General features: G+C 40.1%; 1 protein-coding gene across 4 annotated transcripts in view; it reads right to left on the reverse strand.

The window, feature by feature from the left end:
• Positions 1-15,210, reverse strand: part of cobll1b (cordon-bleu WH2 repeat protein-like 1b) — a 169,081-nt gene that overhangs the window by 82,157 nt on the left and 71,714 nt on the right. The gene's annotated exons all lie outside the window — the stretch shown is intronic.

Consider the following 15,210-nt stretch of genomic DNA (forward strand, 5'->3'; position numbering starts at 1 on the left):
TGAAGATTGTTGCAAGACATGAGGTAGGTATTTCAAAATTTTCAGATGTCCCGTTTGAGTCGCTGCTGATATCTGTCAGGGTCAAATGGAACGTGCTCAGAGAAGTGGAAAGAAGATGCCCAGCAGAAAGGAAGCCTGAATAAAAACGGCAGTGAAGTGGAAAGCAGGAGCATCACTTCAGTGGTTTGGATTGACTGCAAGTTAGATGCAGTGATTCCACACAATCAGCAGGAGAGTACAGCTGCAACTTGCCACATCTCTTGCATTGGACCTGGTTACAGTCCCTCTCCTCACTCAGTTCACTAACAACTTAATCAATTTATCTCCTTGGCAACCATATGAGGCTGAACCAGACTGTTCACAACCTCTGAGACACATCTGGGTTCTGACTGTACGCCTGCACTAGAACTAAGCTTGTTTATTCACACATTGTGATATATCACAGCACAATTCCCTGTTTTAGCATATGAGCTAAGAAAATCACCCATGTCTTTTTGCTTTTATGCTGGACTATTGTAATGCACTCCTCGACAGCCTTAAACATTCTTCATATTCCTAAAACCTGGGGGTCAACCCAAAACTCCACTGCCCATAGCTTCACACTTACCAAGTCACCTAAAATCCTTACACTCACTGACTTAAATTGGCTCCTCTTTAAGAAGGTCTTGGCTTTAAAATTGTCATCAAATGACATTTGGACAGATACATGGACAGGTAAGGTTCAGAGGGATATGGGCCAAATGTAAATGGGACCACCTAGTTTAGGAAACCTGGCCAGATTGGACGGGTTGGGCCAAAGAGCCTGTTTCTCTACAGTATGCCTCTATAATTTATTCTGGTTTATACAGGCCTCAACTCTCTCCACCTCTTTAAACTCTTCCAGACCACAACCCTCCAAATATCTGGGTTCATCTAATTCTGCCCTTACCTAATCATATAAGAACATAATAAATAGGAGGAAAAGGCCATTCAGCCCTTCAAGCTTGCCCCACCATTCAACAAGATCATGGCAGATCTGCCCCGGCCTCAGATTCTCTTTGTGCCAATTCATCAAAGCCCATAACTCCTTGATATTGCAAAAGATTATCTACTTACTCATTAAATACTTTCAGTGATCTATCCATCACTGAATTCTGAACATTTATGACCCTCCGAGAAAAGTATATCTAAGTTTTAAATTTGCGCCCCCTTTTCCTGCAATTATGTTTCCTAGTTTGAGATTTCCACCACTTGTCAACATCTACCCCGTAAAGCCGTCTTAGAATCTTGCATGTTAATAAGATCATCCCTCATTTGTCTAATCTCTAATGAATAAAGGTTGAAGTTGATCAGTCATGACATCCCAGGAATCGGACTACTGAATCTCTTTTAAATTGCCTCCAATGTCAGTACATCCTTTCTTAAATGCAGGGACCAAAACTACAGAGTCCTCCAGATGTTTCACCAATATCTTGTACATTGTAACAAGTCCTCTCTTATTTTCAAACTCCCAGTAATAAAGGCCGATATTCCATTTGCCTTCTTAATTATTTGCTGCATCTATATGCTAAACGTTTTATCCTTTATATACAAGATCACCTCAACCCTGTTGTGCTGCACCTTTCTTCATTTTAGCAATAATTTACCTATTGATTCTTCAGTCCCAAGCTCATCAATCATAATCAAATGTGGCTGCTTGTTTCTGCAGTTCATTAATCTATTCTCTATATTCTATATACTCTATAAACTCCACCTCTTATATTTGCCCACTAATTTTCACCAGTACTTAGGCTTTTTTTTATTGGATACTCCTTGACTGTATTTATTAACTTGGCATTCATCCTTCTTATCAAGTCCTTCTTTTAGGCCAGTAAAATTTTTGCTCAGCATTATGAACTATTTATATCTCTGCCACCGTTCAACTACTTTCCCCCAGTCTATTTTGGCAGCCTGTTTCAAATGTTTCTTTCCTAGATCTGCAATAGGCCTTACTTAAGTTGCTGACAGTGATTTGAGATCCCAGTTGTTCTCCTCAATCTGAATTTAAAACTCTACGATGTTGTGTTTGTTACCATTTAGGGGATCCTTACCTCTAAGATCTTTTAATTATCTTACCTCATTACATTTTACAAATACCTGTAAGATTCTGTAATATATATACACTTTCTGGAAATTCATATTCCAGTCATCCGACCTGTCCCATCCATATGCAGAATAAAAGCACTCATGACAATTAAAATGTCCTTCTGACATGGTGTCCATTATTTCCAATTTTATAATTTTTCCTATTCGATGACTTGTTGCTTTGGTGTCCTTAAACAAACATTTTAATCAAGTTGACATTGACTGTCCTAGTCCAAGAGCTTTACTTTTATTGACCAGCCTCTTATGTAAAATTTCCACACATGACATCCATTGCATTCATCAACTGATCAATGTTCTCTCTGAATTAATAAAAACCAAAGAGAAAATGTGGTAAAATTCATCAAGAGTAGGAATTCAACTGAAGAAATTTAAGAGCAGGCAAATGTGAGTTTTGGATTTTAGGTACATAGATATACAGAATATAGAGAATAGATTAATGAACTGCAGAAACAAGCAGCCACATTTGATTATGACTGAGCAGCAATATAGGGGCTTGACTTAAAACAGCAGGAGGATTGCGAGTTTAATATTCCTGGCTGAAAAGGCATTTAGGAAAAATGGAACAGGCAGTAAGTGAGGAGAAATGGTCAAAGTAGCCATGAAAGAACAGGAGGAAGGAGATATTTGTGGGAGTCAGTAGCAGAATTAAAATAATTTGATGAGTTAAATTTCTTCTTAAATTAAATCATTTGGTGGAGCCCTAGTAAAACCGGAATCAACCGATGCCAGGGGGCAAAATCTCTGCTGGTTAGAGTCAAACCTGACACACAAGAAAATGGTTATGGTTGTTGGAGGGCAGTCATCTCAGCTCCAGGATAACTCCACACAAGTTTCTCAGGATAGTGTCCGAGGCCCAAGTGTCCTCAGCTTCACCAGTGACATAAGTTCAGAAGTAGACATGTTTGCTGACAATTTCACAATATTCAACACTATTTACAACTCCTCAGAACATGTTCAAATGCCACAAGATATGGACAACATCCAGGCTTGGGCTGATTAGTATCAAATAACATTTGTACCATCCAAATGCCAGGCAATGACCACCTCCAATAAAAGACAATCTAACCACCACCCTTTGGCATTCAATGGTCTTAACATCACTGAATCCCCTACTGTCAACATTCTGGAGGTTACCATTGATGAGAAATTCAACTGGATTCACCACATGAACACAGTGGCTACAAGAGTAGGTCTAAACCTAGAAATAGTAACTCACCTCCTGACTCCTCAAAGCCTGTCCGCCATCTCCAAGGCACAAGTCAGGAATGTGATGCAATACTCCCCATTTGCCGAGATGACTGCAGCTTGACACAATCCAGGTCACGGCAGCACGTTTGATTGGCACCACTTCCATAAGCATCCAGTCGCTCCACCACTGAGGCTCAGTATCAGCAATATGTACAATTTACAAGATGCACTGTAAAATTTCACCAAAGATTACAGCCAGTGCCTTCCAAGCTCATGACCATTTCCGTCTGGAAGAACAAGGTAGCACACATATTGCTCTTCCTTCAGTGTTGCTGGGTCAAAATCCTGGAATTTCCTCCCTTAGGGCATTGAGAGTCAACCTACAGCTCCTGGAGGGCAGCAATTCAAGAAAGCAACATAAACAAAGTTGCTGGAAAAACTCAGCCGGTCTGGCTGCATCTGTGAAGGGAAAAAAATAGAGTTAACGCTCTGAGGAAGGGTCACCCGACCTGAAACTCTATTTTTCCTTCCCTTCACAGATGCTACCAGATCTGCAGAGCTTTTCCAGCAACTTTGTTTTTGTTCCTGATTTACAGCATCTGCAGTTCTATCATTTCTTTTAGTTCAAGGAAGCAGCTCACCACCACCTTCTCAAGGGTAACTAGAAATGGGCAATAAATGAAAGTGATGCCCACATGCCATGGGCAAAAAAAAACATTGAGGAACAGTAAAAGGTATTACACAACTGACTGTACACTAGAAGCCATTAACTAGCGGTTAGGAGATGGAAATTTCCGGTATTTACACACAAAACTTGTCTGTCAGAGTTGAAGCTAAGTAATTTGGATATACTTCCCTCGGTGTGACACGCTGCAAGAGGACAGAGCTCAGTAAAAGATTTAGGCCGAGAGCTTTATACCATTACGTATTATGATATGATGGCATCACGAACATATCCCTCAAAAGGCTTACTGCCAATAGGGTTGAGAGGCAGAACACAAATTTTTCCAGTGCAGTAGAATATTTTATGTAATGTCTATATCGTTATGCTGCTTCAGAAGTCAGCTATTGCAATCAAGAGTCAGATCACTTCATCAGCTATTTCTGATGCCTGTGACAAGACCCCAAAGTCAGGGTACCCTACCACAGACGTAGTCACTACAACATTTGTTGGAATTAATCAAAATCTGGTTCCTTTACATTTGTGTTATTGTGGCACTATTAAAAAAATCTACCTTATTCCCTACTAAGATAGAAACATTTTCTCATCTTTGTTCATGATCTACTGTGACCAAAACTAATCAACAGGAACTGACACCAGAACCACAACTGATCATTCTCAAAGCACAACATGTAGAAAATGAGATCATTGGAATAATCTATTGCTCCACAACACATCACCAGGTATGTATTTTCACTGTTGTACTTAAAGTAACACCGGGAGAATCAAAAGTAGACTTAGTCACCTACCTGTGAACCACAATGAGTAACATATATCATTTAAAGACAAAACTGCATAAAATTAATTTAAACTGAATTGTGTCAATATGCCAGAAATTTATCCTCACATGGGACTAAATGCAAAATTAGTCTTTCGATAAATTATTTCTAGCACATACTTTGAATGTCATATCAACAACTTTAAGAGAGTGATTGAAACATGTGATATTTGCTCACATTCTCATTGTGGTAAAAAATTTATCATGAGGTTTCTATCAAACAACAAAATTCACACCGCATTACGAGTTTCATTTTTATTTCAGGCTCCCAGACGAGTACTTACCAAAGAGCTAACTGGACTTGTGGGTTACTTATTTTAATGGTTTCAAATACTCATCCTTTTTGTCTGTTATGTACTTATATATCTGCTATTGTTATGATCCTGGCAGACACCATTAGCTTTTAAAACTACATTTTCATTCCCTGTGGCCAATTTGAAGAAACTGCACAAGAAAATTTTAAAATTTTAAACATTACACAAATAAACTAATTGCACAAACATTACTTAGTAGACAATTAATACATTAAGCTACAGAAAATGTAACTCATACTAATACGTTAATGCAACCAAAACATCAGCACTGCAACTGTCCACACCTTTCAGTATCTCTTCAATAGATTTGCTGTCTTTTCAGGCAAATAGTCCAGGGTCACCCTTAATTTCCATTTTGCCAAATTATCAGGCCTACCACTCGTCATATATTATACCATTCAGTCTTCTCCAAAATCCCTAACTGACTTCTAACAGCAGGAGTCACCCCAAAGATTCCCTCCATCAGCCAAGCCAAGACAAAGCTTTCAGAGTTCTTAAACTCCTGCCAGTTCTCTATCCTTGGCTATAGAACGAGCTGTTGTTAGTATTTCCAAATGATAGCAAATACACAACAGCCTTGCTGCTTGCAGTTGCTGTTATCTCTCTCTTTCTCTCTCTCTCTGATCCCTCTCCCTCTTGGTTTCTATTCAGAGTCTCTGAGGCAGAAATTCTGCAATAACAGGAACATCTGCTTTTGTGTGTTAAAACTGGCATGTGTATTTCAACAGTACTCAACCTGGGACTCCCCAGTCTATGTTGTCTTATGTCAGACAGAAATCAAAGCAGACTACATTATTCTTCCATTATTTCATTTTAAACTTGTGCCAAAGGGAGAGTTTAAAACAAAAGTGACAATGTTTTATTTAAACTTGAACCTTATCTCATACACCTTCATAGAACATAGAACAGTACAGCACAGAACAGGCCCTTCAGCCCACAATGTTGTGCCAACCATTGATCCTCATGTATGCACCCTCAAATTTCTGTGACCATATGCATGCCCAGCAGTCTCTTAAATGACCCCAATGACCTTGCATCCACAACTGCTACTGGCAACGCATTCCAAGCTCTCACAACTCTGTGTAAAGAACCCGCCTCTGACATCCTCTCTATACTTTCCTCCAACCAGCTTAAAACTATGACCCCTCGTTTTAGCCATTTCTGCTCTGGGAAATAGTCTCTGGCTATCAACTCTATCTATGCCTCTCATTATCTTGTATACCTCAATTAGGTCCCCTCTCCCCGTCCTTTTCTCCAATGAAAAAAGTCCAAGCTCACTCAACCTCTCTTCATAAGATAAGCCCTCCAGTCCAGGCAGCATCCTGGTAAACCACCTCTGAACCCTCTCCAAAGCATCCACATCTTTCCTATAATAGGGCGAACAGAACTGGACGCAGTATTCCAAGTGCGGTCTAACCAAAGTTTTATAGAGCTGCAACAAGATCTCACAACTCTTAAACTCAATCCCCCTGTTAATGAAAGCCAAAACACCATATGCTTTCTTAACAACCCTGTCCACTTGGGTGGCCATTTTAAGGGATCTATGTATTTGCACACCAAGATACCTCTGTTCCTCCACACTGCCAAGAATCCTATCCTTAATCCTGTATTCAGCTTTCAAATTCGACCTTCCAAAATGCATCAACTCACATTTATCCAGGTTGAACTCCATCTGCCACCTCTCAGCCCATCTCTGCATCCTGTCAATGTCCCGCTGCAGCCTACAACAGCCCTCTATACTGTCAACGACACCTCCAACCTTTGTGTCGACTGCAAACATGCTGATCCATCCTTCAATCCCCTCATCTGAGTCATTAATAAAAATTACAAACAGTAGAGGCCCAAGGACAGAGCCCTGTGGAACCCCACTCACCACTGACTTCCAGGCAGAATATTTTCCTTCTACTACCATTCGCTGTCTTCTGTTGGCCAGCCAATTCTGTATCCAGACGGCTAAGTTCCCCTGTATCCCATTCCTCCTGACATTCTGAATGAGCCTACCATGGGGAACCTTATCAAATGCCTTGCTGAAGTCCATATACACCACATCCACAGCTCGACCCTCATCAACTTTTCTAGTCACATCCTCAAAGAACTCGATAAGGTTTGTGCGGCATGACCTGCCCCTCACAAAGCCGTGTTGACTGCATTTAATCAAGCCATGCTCTTCCAGATGGTCATAAATCCTATCCCTCAGAATCCTTTCTAACACCTTGTAGACGACAGACGTGAGACTTACTCGCCTGTAATTGCCAGGGATTTCCCCATTTCCTTTCTTGAAGAGAGGAATTACATTTGCCTCTCTCCAGTCCTCAGATACGACTCCAGTGGAGAGCGAGGATGCAAAGGTCTTCGCAAGTGGCGAATGATATGAATCAAGCAGTATTCATTGCATCATAACCAGGAACCTCCACTTGGGCAGAATCATAAAGTGGTAGTTTCGAAGCCATGGGCCTTCACAATATAAATAGAGAATTTAACTTAATTCAAGATGAATGAAAATGTGAGATTTCCGTTCTCAGGTGTCACTCATTCCACTCAACCACCATGGTCTCTCCGGCCCGACTTTCCCTTCAGACCTGGCATGTGTTTTCCTTACTATGTTCTCTTGGGCCTTTACCTCTCTTGCTTTTAACAATTTGTCCACAGCAAGAGCAACAGCTTCATTTCAGCATAGTCTTCAGCAATATGAGTCTATATGCATCGTGTATGAACAAACTGTTGCATGAGGCAACTAGATGCAATCGAAGTGGTGCTCACCATGCTATAACGCGAGATGTAATAAAGAACAAAGAAAATTACTGCACAGGAACAGGCCCTTCGTCCCTCCAAACCTGCACCCACGTGCTGCCCATCACAACCAAATCCCCCTACTCTTCCACGGGCTGTATCCCTCAATTCCCATCCTGTACATATATTTATCAGGATGCCCTTTAAAAGTCACTATTGTATCTGCTTCCACTACCTCCTGCTGCACTGAGTTCCAGGCACCCACCACCCTCAGTGTAAAAAAACTTGCCTCGTACTTCACTTTGAACCTTGCCCCTTGCACCTGAAACCCATGGCCCCTGGTGCCTGACTCTTCCATCCTGGGAAACAGATTCTGATTGTCCAGTGTGTCCATGCCCTTCATAATCTTGTCCGCCTCTAACAGGTCGCCCCTCAACCTCTGCCATTCCAGTGTTAACAATCCAAGTTTCTCCAACCTTTCCTCATAGCTAATGCCCTCCATACCAGGCAACATCCTGGTAAGTCTTTACTGTATCTTCTCCAAAGCAACCACATACTTCTGGTAGGGCAGAATTCATAGGAACTACTGCTTGGGGTAGGGTGCTGTCACCAAGCATCTTTTCTATGTCTTCTAAGGGGGTGTTCAATAGCCTGTGGTTGCAAATGGGCAACAAATAATTCTCAGAAGAGTTTCTTCTGAGATAACAAGATGTAATTGACTGCATCTTAGCAACTATATTCAGGTTACATTAACTCTTAGACATATTAGCTATTACCAACCGAGATGAAGAAGACATGTATCTCTCCCTCAACAGACCACAGCAGATCTAAAATAATTCTCCAACAAAGGCTATGTGATTCCATAAAACAGAGCATAGCTCTATGCGGTTCAAATGTTGCAACTCTATGAATCATTATCTTAAACCAGGTTTCCCTTTTATTTTGTAAAACCCCTTAGTAAGTTAATTATACAATAATGAATCTAACTATATTACGTTTATCACTTCCTTCTCCACATCCCCATGTTTCTTGAATTCACAAATTCGAGTAATCTGGAGGTCCCACTTTTCTTCTACAACACATTTATTTTGGATTTCAAAGACAAGCAGGTCTTTGGCTTCTTGACTTTGATCTTTAACTTGACTTGTCTGTGAACCATTACTATTGTGACGTCCCTTTTTGGGTTTGTCCAGATGAAGCACTAATGGACTATGATTGCGCACTAAGACATTGTTCCTCCATATTCCTCCCTCAATTGTACAGACAACATGCGATTATTGCTCGTCTGCTGATGCATATGCAATCATTGCTCGTCTGCTGATGCATATGCAATCATAGCATTCCTCCAGAGGCCCCTTTTTTGTACCTACTGCCCTTGTTCTGATACGTAAACTGTTGTGCATGATGGCATCTGAGTTGTGAGCAGCTTGTTCATGTTGGTAAAACTGTTTGCTATTAAAAGCATTTTTATAGACCTATGGCCTTGAATATGAAATACATCTCTCTGGTGAGATGGAAAGTTGAGTCTTCAGTTTTCACCCCAGCAGTAACTTGATGGTGAAAAGCCATACAGAAGTAGGGTGGACCAATAATTCAACAAGGCTTCACTGAAGTATTTTCTCAAGGAAACATGACTGTCTGTGTTCCATACTCAGCTTTCCCATTTGACAATGGACATGTCAGTGAATTGGTTACAAAGGCAAATCTGGAAGTGGCTGAAAACTGGCTGAAAAACCCAGTGATAAACTGTGCTCCATTGTTAAATATATGCATCATCAGGGATCCCAACTGTAGCAAGGTCATGCAAGACTCTGACAACTGCATCTGTGGTGGCTTTCCTTCAGTTCAATCCACCATGACAAATATGTGACAGCAGTAAGGCAAGAAATATCCAAATGTAAATAGATCATTTCCCACTCTTTGCCATTATCTTACAAGAAAAGTAGGAGGGCTCAGTGGCTGCCCACGTTTAGGCCTGTGAACACTGCAAGTTTTACAGTCAGCCATGAGGTCATGAACTCTTTTGAGTCTGCTGGCCACCACACTGATGCCCAAACCTTCACTCTGCATTTGTCAAATCCAAGTGCACCAGTACAAATTGACTAGTGCTGCAGTGACTTTATATTTATACTGTATATTTAAACCATCAGCAGCTTATTGAACCTACTGAATACCGCAATGCATCAATTTGTTCTGCTTCCAATTTGGGATTTAACTTCGAAACAACTTCTGTATCTTTAGAACTATTTTTTCCTTGAAGTCCAATCTTGTGCCCTATCGGACCATGTCCGATTTTGAATCTATCAGAAATATTGTGGAATTTTTTTCCATTACTTCTTATGATTTTAAGGGTAATTTAAACTAAATAATTTCAGTACTGTTTTGATTTTGATGGTGTATGACTTATCTTCCTGTATTCATAAAGTTTTTTATAAATTACCGTAAAGTTGGCTTTACAGGATTTTTTCTATTTACCAGTCTTGTTAATTTTGTATCAATGTTGAACTGGAGCAATATTCTTCTATTTTTTTAAAAACGTCTTTGAAACATTTCAAAAGCTGTAAACTAGTAACTTCACAATTTTGCAAAAGATTGGTAAGTACCTCATTTCCATGCATTTGTATTCCATTAATGCTCCGAAGCATGAATACACTACTTCAAATTCTCCTCTCATTCTAACTAGACAACGCAAATTCCCAACATGTAAATCAGTGGCAGCTGCAGCTCGCTGAATGCTTGTTTCACAACAAACTCATTTCCATCCAGGAGGATGAAGTGCTGCAGATGCATAGGGATGTCCAAGCCTGCATGTTCTTTTCCAAGTCACCTGCCGTCCTGACCTGGAATGGTATCGTCATTCCTTTACTGTCACTGAGACAAAATCCTGGAAATCCCTCATAACCACACAATGGGTATACCTACACCACAGGTATATCTACACCACATGAACTGTAGTCATTCAAGAAGATAGCTCGCCATCATCTTCCCAGAAGCAATTGGGGTGTGCAATAAGTGTTAACCTAACCAGTTGCACACAAATCCCATGAACGAATAATTGGAGTCAAATGAACCAACAATATAGATTATATTACAATGCATTATTGTAACAAAATTCAAAATATCTTAAAGGCACAAACAAGCCGACTTTTCAGCATCGTTTTCAAATACAGATTTTACAGTTGGTCTGCTTATTACAATTAATTTTAAAACTTTTTTTAAAATAAGAACTAAATTTCATACCAATTAATACCAATTTCGGAATACGCCATTGTTCCAACGATCTCTCAAGATATTTCACTGAATACTAAATATTATAAATCATTGTACATCACATTTTTTAAAGAAGCAGATAAAATATAAATTTGGACTAGTTTTGACAATCTGTAAGAAATATTGAAACTCAAATGTTCCCACCTAATCATTCTTCTTCTGAGCCCTTCTGCATTTCATTAGACTTTTAGTCATTGCAGCAGTTTTACAGCTTAGTTTCTAATTAGAGTTTAACCTTGTAACAAACAATAGGTCACAAGCTTCCTCTCAGCCACGGAACAACTGTGTCAGAAAACAAAAGGCCAACTTTCCCTTTCTTTACATTGTGCATAGGAAGGGAGTGCATGCAACTTGAACATGCAGCTGCTAGATTAGTTCCTCTTGTCAAAACAAAATGTGCAAAGTTCTTCCACTCCAATGAAACTTCACAGGGGACAGAATTTTCAGCACATCAGGTGATCTTTAAAAATTAGATTGATCAGGCAATGATCCTCCTTAGAGGATAGGAGCTAGCAGAAAGGTTGGTTAATATCAAAAATGTGACTTCCAATCCTTCCAATGCCTTCCAATCATGCCATCTGCACACAAATATACTTTCCGATCATATAGACTGCAAATGCGCGCGCACGCACACACACACACACACACACACACACACACCAGCTACACATTCATGGATAGTATCATACAGCTATTCAATTACAACAGGCGCAAACCCAACAATACTGATACACATTCACCTATACTCTGCACTCCACCATGCAGTTGAAGGTCATTCACAACAGGAAAGTAAAGCGAAGGATTGGAGGAGGAGCACCATCAGCACACTTTTGATGATCCACCAGATAAATGGACACAGACAGTATACAGTCAATGATATTCAGCCCTGCAACAGCCATCCTGGATGATGCTACCTCACTTGAAATGCACCATGAAAATGAAACTGCAATCAGAATTGCAGTGAACCTTACATATCATGGTTGTGCTAAAAAAAAAGAGTCCTATAAAATTCAAGTTAATGGCAACTGGGGGGAAATTTTCCACTAGCTGGACTCAAAGACCACAGAAGGAAATGGCTGTAATTGCTGGAGGCCAGACATTGCAGTCCTAGTGCATTGCTGGGGTTCCTCAGAGGTTGTTCTCACACCAAACATCTCCAGATATTTCACTCATAGATCATCGAATCATAGAATCCCTACAGTGTGGAAACAGGCCCTTCGGCTCAGTGAGGCCAAACTGAACCTCACAGCATCCCACCCTGACCCATCCCCCTGTAACCCATCTAATCTACACTACAGGCATTTTCGTCTGGCCAGTCCAACTAGCCTGCACATCTTTGGACTAAGATGATTTCCACTCTATCATTTTCAGGATGGCAAACTTTAACCAATGGAGTGCCACAGCAATCAATGCTGAAGCCACAATTATTTACAATACATATGTGATTTTGGTGATAAGTGAATGTAGTATTTACGAGTTCTGAGATGATGCAAAAATATTTGGGGACATAAGTAGAGAGGATGACAAAAGAGCCTCTAGAGAGATTTAAAGAAGTTAAAATGAGTGGATGAAAGCTTAGCAGATAGAATATAATGTGGAAAATATGAAGCTTTGCACTTTGGCATGAAGAATAGAGGAGATGAACATTATTTAAATGGAGAAAGACATTGAATACTGCGGTAGTTTTGATCCTTTTATCCAAGGAAAGACATTCTGGCATTCGAGGAGATCCTGAGATGGTTTAGTAAGATGAGCCTGGGCATGGAGGAACTGTTTTATGAGTAAAGTTTAAGCAGGTTGGGATTGTATATTTAACTGGAGTTGAGAAGAATGAGAGGCTAATTTATTGAAACATATAAAATTCTTAGGAGGTTTGTTACGATAGAAAGCAGGTCATTTCTTCATGTGGGAGTGTCTAGGTTTAGAGGGCATTATCCCAGAATAAGTGGTTGCCCATTTAATATAAAGATGAACAGGAATTTATTCTCACACATGGTAGGGCATCTGTGGAATACTTTACTGCAGGGGAGTGTCACACTAGATTGTTGAGTAAATTCAAGGCTGGTGTAGACAGATGTTTAATTGTGAATGAACTAACGGTTTTAGGGATAAGGCAGGAAAGTGGATTGAGGATTATCAGATCTGCCACGATCTCACTGAAAGACAGAATGTTCCAAATGGCCTACTTCTGAACCAACACAGAATCGCAAAACGCCTACAGTATGGAAACAGGCTATCTGGCCCATCAAGCCCACACTGACCCTATGAACAGCAAATTAAACTTTAGGATGCATGGAAATACCACAACCTGCAAATTCCTGTCTACATCACAAACAACCTTCAGAGGTATATCATTAGTTCATCACTGTGACAGTGAGAGAGACGTGGAATCTGCTTCTTAAAGCACACTTCATGTACAAATGCCAGACAGGCAGCACTTATTCACAAACATGACTAACAATCACCTTTCCACATGGGTAATTAAGGATAGACAATCAATGCTGGCCCAGCAATGTTCACATGCTATGATAGAATAAAAATGTCTCAAAGAAGATTCTGTCTGAGCCACGTTTTCCATAACAGAAGTCATTAATCACATTACATAAAACATCCATCTTATAACCACAAGATATTTACATAACGGGGATGGGTACAAACCTGCTTAGCATTTACAAGATGGATAAGAGATAATGGGAACTGCAGATGCTGGAGAATCTGAGATAACAAAGTGTGGAGCTGGATGAACACAGCAGGGGCTCCACCTCCCCACCCATACTCTCCTCTCCACCCATCCTTTCCTCTATCCATCTTCGGTCTGCCTCCCCCTCTCTCCCTATTTATTTCAGAATCCTCTCCCCATCCCCCTTTTCTGAAGAAGGGTCGAGGCCCAAAACGTCAGCTTTTGTGCTCCTAAGATGCTGCTTGGCCTGCTGTGTTCATCCAGGTCCACACTTTGTTATCTCTATTTACAACATGGATCTGTCCGTCTGGACTATTCCATCAATGTTTACTGCTTCATATCAGTCTCCTACTTCAAACTTCATTTCACTTTATCAGCCCATCCTTCTCATCCTTTCTTCTCTGTATATTCAAATGTATCCACACTATTTATTTGGACTACTCTGGCTGTTATCAACATTCTCACTTTCATCCGAAAGAACATCCATTGTTGATGAGTAAAACCAAGTGAGTATTAGATGCAGTTGTCAAATTTTAAACTCTGATTGATGCACATGTTAAATATATTCTACTCAAATATGTAGAAATGTACGCTGCTTAAACTCAGTTATGCAAGGTTATTTGTACATTACAAAAATTGTCTTGCAAAAAATTTATCATATAGAAATCTAAATTTCAGGTTCAAAGTTCTGAAAACAGAACCTCTAGACTTTATCATTTCCCATAAGATTGCCTGGTTTGCAGCTGTCAAACATGAAACATTCATCAATGCTTTTGTTACTTTTTACACTGTAGTTGACATGCAGGTTCCAAAGAAAGCTCTTCAGTTTTTTGAAACTAGCGGTTGAACTGTATGCCTTAGAAAATATGAGGAGCTGCAATCTGTCTAAATGCCTATATTTTCTACCATCCTTATTTCCAAGGGTAGGGCAGTCCAAGCTTTAGGATAAAGTACTGCAGTGGTTTGTCTTTGCCTTCTGCAGGACGGCTGACTAGGAAACTCACCTGCCCTTGCCATCTGCCAGAAGTTGTACTGGTAGGACTTACAGATGATATCAACCTGTTTGGACTCATTGTGAAGCCATTTTCTACGGTTAACAAGTTCTAAAGAGAGACTGAAACCCTAAGTATCTGGTCCAGAAGAAGAGACAACACAAACACTCCTCATGATGTTGCAGTGCATCTACAAATTGCCATGAACATTTAGAAACTATTACCTGAAACAAACAACAATTACCTGAGGAAATACACCACTTAGATTTCGCGTATTCCAGAATTTTGCCATGACATCATGTTTATTTTTATAGATGAAATAATTGCCAATGATTAAAAATGCCAATTTATCCACATCTTCTGATAAAACAGTTCAGCACTATATGCTTCTATGATTGTGCCTGGAGTATTAA

The sequence above is a fragment of the Stegostoma tigrinum genome, chromosome 7 (genome assembly GCF_030684315.1).
Source record: "Stegostoma tigrinum isolate sSteTig4 chromosome 7, sSteTig4.hap1, whole genome shotgun sequence".
NCBI lineage: Eukaryota > Metazoa > Chordata > Chondrichthyes > Orectolobiformes > Stegostomatidae > Stegostoma > Stegostoma tigrinum.